This window comes from Bidens hawaiensis, unplaced genomic scaffold, assembly GCF_021521415.1.
Source record: "Bidens hawaiensis isolate Kalapana, Puna unplaced genomic scaffold, B.hawaiensis_p1.1 tig00419722_1, whole genome shotgun sequence".
Lineage (NCBI taxonomy): Eukaryota > Viridiplantae > Streptophyta > Magnoliopsida > Asterales > Asteraceae > Bidens > Bidens hawaiensis.
Genome location: NW_027506843.1, coordinates 21839 through 25579, shown reverse-complemented (window position 1 = coordinate 25579; position 3741 = coordinate 21839). Strand labels below are relative to the sequence as shown.

General features: G+C 37.0%; 1 pseudogene across 1 annotated transcript; it reads left to right on the top strand.

The window, feature by feature from the left end:
• The first annotated feature begins 495 nt into the window (after window positions 1-495).
• On the top strand, window positions 496-1830 carry LOC143618653 (delta(12) fatty acid desaturase DES8.11 pseudogene; annotated as a pseudogene). Its single transcript, XR_013151063.1, has 2 exons — window positions 496-570; window positions 657-1830. The product of XR_013151063.1 is annotated as a delta(12) fatty acid desaturase DES8.11 pseudogene (transcript).
• Window positions 1831-3741: the final 1911 nt, after the last annotated feature.

Genomic DNA, 3741 nt, shown 5'->3' with positions numbered 1-3741 from the left:
ACTTTAAGGACTATCACCATCCCTTAATCCATCTTTTATTTTTGAGCCAACAATCAACTTATCATTATTCAGCATAATTAAATTATAACACATAATTAAATAACAGTCTTTTGTTATTTATTTATTAAAATAAAATGTTATTATATTTAGTATATTTATATTTGTGATTTTGTCCACGTATATCTACCAACCAAGTTTTTGTATCTTTGTGTATTTGCACTTTCCGTTTAATTTACTTCTTTATTGAGACTGTGAATTTTAATCTATATTATATATTACATTAATATTAATTTTCTTAAATAAAAGGACTTGTGAGAAAAAGTGACCATGGTTGGAAACAAAACATATATTCTGTTAGCGAAATGCATTACCTTATTTATGAAGTCAATATATGTGTTCGGGTTTAGGAAAAATTTTCTGTAGATTAACTTTTTAATTTTATGAAATAGAGTTTATTGCAGCAGCCAAAGTTGAAACTGCAACTATAAATGGCAACATAGATTCTCCAGTTGGAGTACGACAGTGCAGTAACATTAGCACAAGACACAAGCTAAAAACTTGGTCTTGAAGGTACGAATCGATATTATTAGGATTGATTATAGATTCAAACTATAGTTATGAATATACGCTAATAAACAATTAACTATGGTATGCAGGTAGAAACCATGGGTGCTGGTGGTCGGATGAATGTTGCTTCTACCACCGACGATAAACCTCTCGCTCACAAGCGTGTTTCAATCTCTAAACCTCCATTCGAGCTTAGCGATCTCAAGAAAGCCATTCCACCGCACTGTTTCGAGCGTTCCCTAGTACGCTCTTTTGCAGCGGTTATCCGTGATTTTATCCTTGTGGGTGCCTTATACTATCTCGCAGATACTTTTATTCCCCTCCTTCCTAAACCTTTGGCATATGTTGCATGGCCTGTTTATTGGTTCTTTCAAGGTGCGTATCTTATGGGTTTGTGGGTCATCGGCCACGAATGCGGCCATAACGCGTTTAGTGAATATCCATGGCTCGATGACACCGTTGGGTTTATCGTCCACTCATTGATCCTCACTCCATACTTCGGATTCAAATACAGCCACCGTACCCACCATGCTAACACCAACTCCATTGAGTACGACGAGGTCTGGATCCCTAGACGCAAGTCTGACAAACTATATTCCGAAATTCTAAACAACCCACTTGGATCATTTATGGTATTTGTGTTCAAGATTGTTCTTGGCTTTCCTTTGTACTTCATATTCAACTTTTATGGGAGGAAATACGAGAAGGGAATCACGAGTCACTTTTACCCATACAGTCCCATCTTTAACGACAGCGAGCGCTTTCAGATTTTCCTCACCGATCTCGGAGTTCTTGCTACTTGTTACGCGGTTTACCGTGCTGCCACAATCATGGGCACCCAATGGGTGATTAACATCTATGGAATGCCCATGCTTTTCATGACTGGCTTCTTCATCTTACTCACGTATCTACACCACACTCACCCTTCCATCCCTCACTATGACTCAACCGAGTGGGACTGGCTTCGAGGTGCTCTGGCCACCGTAGACAGAAACTTTGGATTCTTGAACCATGCTTTCCATGACGTAACTCGAACCCACACTGTTCACCATCTTTTCCCCAAAATTCCACATTACCATACCTTCGAAGCTAGGGCAGCCGTGCTGCCTATTTTGGGTGAGTACTACAAGTTCGATGATACACCCATTCTACAGGCCATCTGGAGAGAGACAAAGGATTGCATTTTTATTGAACCTGATGAAGCTGCTGCCAGTGAACAGAAGAAAGGCATCTACTGGTTTCACAAATAAGCAAGCCGTTCATTCTACGTTAAATATATTTTCGGCTTGGTATTTATGTACGCTGCTCTTTGGTATTAAGTTGTATTAGAACAACTCATTTTCCAAAATAAAGTAATATATGTGAAATGTTGTTTCTATTATTTAAGCATGATAGAAAAGGTTGAATACAATGTGTGCGTGCGTTAGAAAATGTTCTAAAACTCATATAGAAGGAATTGTTTTATAATAACAAAAGCTGTCGCAAGTAACACATGAATTATTCTATATTCATATATTGTTCACTCATTAAGTTTGATCAAAGTGTTCACATATCGACTACTCTCTTAAATGAAATAGAAAGCATAAATCGAGATATTAATTTCACACTATACTTATCAACAATATAAAATACATAATAAATTATTAAAAAGGTTTTATGATGATAAATTTTATAAGTTATGGATAGTTTTTTCACCTTTCTTCTACACTCCGGCACTCCCACTGCTTCACATACGAGTTGCTCATTCGAGTTATTAGCCCGCATCATTCTTACTAGAATAAAACTTGTCCTTGATTTTCTTGGAGATTATCCTTACCATTATCAGGATTCTTCCAATTTTTACGATATTTAGGGGGTGTTTGGGTGAACTTTTAAGATTGATTTTTTGTTTATTTACTTTTGAAAAGCAAAAGCAACTTCTGAAAAGCATCAATTTAAAGCTTTTTGAGGAGTTTTGTCAATCACATTTTGCATTTGAATTAGCAAACAAGCAAATTATAAGCAAGTTTTAAAAGTTCACCCAAACACCCCCTTAGCGCGCTACATACACAATCATAGGTGCCAATGGGTGATTAACATCTATAGAATGCCAATTCACTGGCTCTATGAGTGGTTTTTTCATCTTATTCACATATCACCGCACTCACCCATCCAGTTGGGTGTCGTACAAGAATTTTAAAGTTAATTAAACAAAAGAAGACTTTGTGTACGAACCATTCTTGAACGCTAGATTCAATGCACGCAAACACCGACAAAAAACCATGTTTCATCATCTTGACCCTTAGTAAAATTGGCTTCGGCTAATTTCTCATGCTCACGGCGGCATAACGACGGCGTGACTATGGTAGGTTGACGACGGTGGTATGGTTGTGTGATTATTTAGTATTAATTGTTCCATAGCACTCGATGTGTCAAATGAGAACCCTAACACATGTATTTATTGTAACATCTTAAATTTTAAAAATTAAAAAGAAATATAATAATACTAGTATATGATAACATAATTATTAAATATATGTATGCTCAATTGCGAGGATTACTGAGGGGCGGGGTCCCCCCCCCCTTTTTACGCAGTATTGTAAATTTACTCGTTTTCGCTAAAAAAAATTGTACGCGTAGTGTAAAGTTACCCTCTTTTGACTGAAAATTTGAGTCTGGCCCCTTCATTTATGATTTTCTTAATACATTAGGAGTCCGCTAACCCCTCTCCCCCCCCCCCCCCCCTCCGACGAACTCGTCCAAGCTTCACCCTTTGTATGCGTTATTCTTATTTAGGTATTAGTTAGACTAGATATTTTATGGAGTGTTAATTTATAAATTATTAATTGTGACTTCCTACTTTTATAAATAAATAATAAAAGACCGTTATTTAATAACTTGAATAATAATAAGTTTAGTGTGGGATTGAAAAATAAAAGATGGATTAAGGGATGGTGATGGGCCTTAAGGTCCATGGGGTTGGGGGTATTTAAACACCATTAAACCTCCCAAAACCCTAAACCCTCATTTCCACCTTGTCTCTATACATACTCAAAAACAGACACAAACACTCTCCTGCATACCGGATCCAGATCCGAGCAAAGAACGCGGGTGATTCGCAGCCGATTTTCGTAGACAAACAAAAAGCACATCTAGATTCATGTGTTGATTCAGATCCGAACCAAACCTGATCCA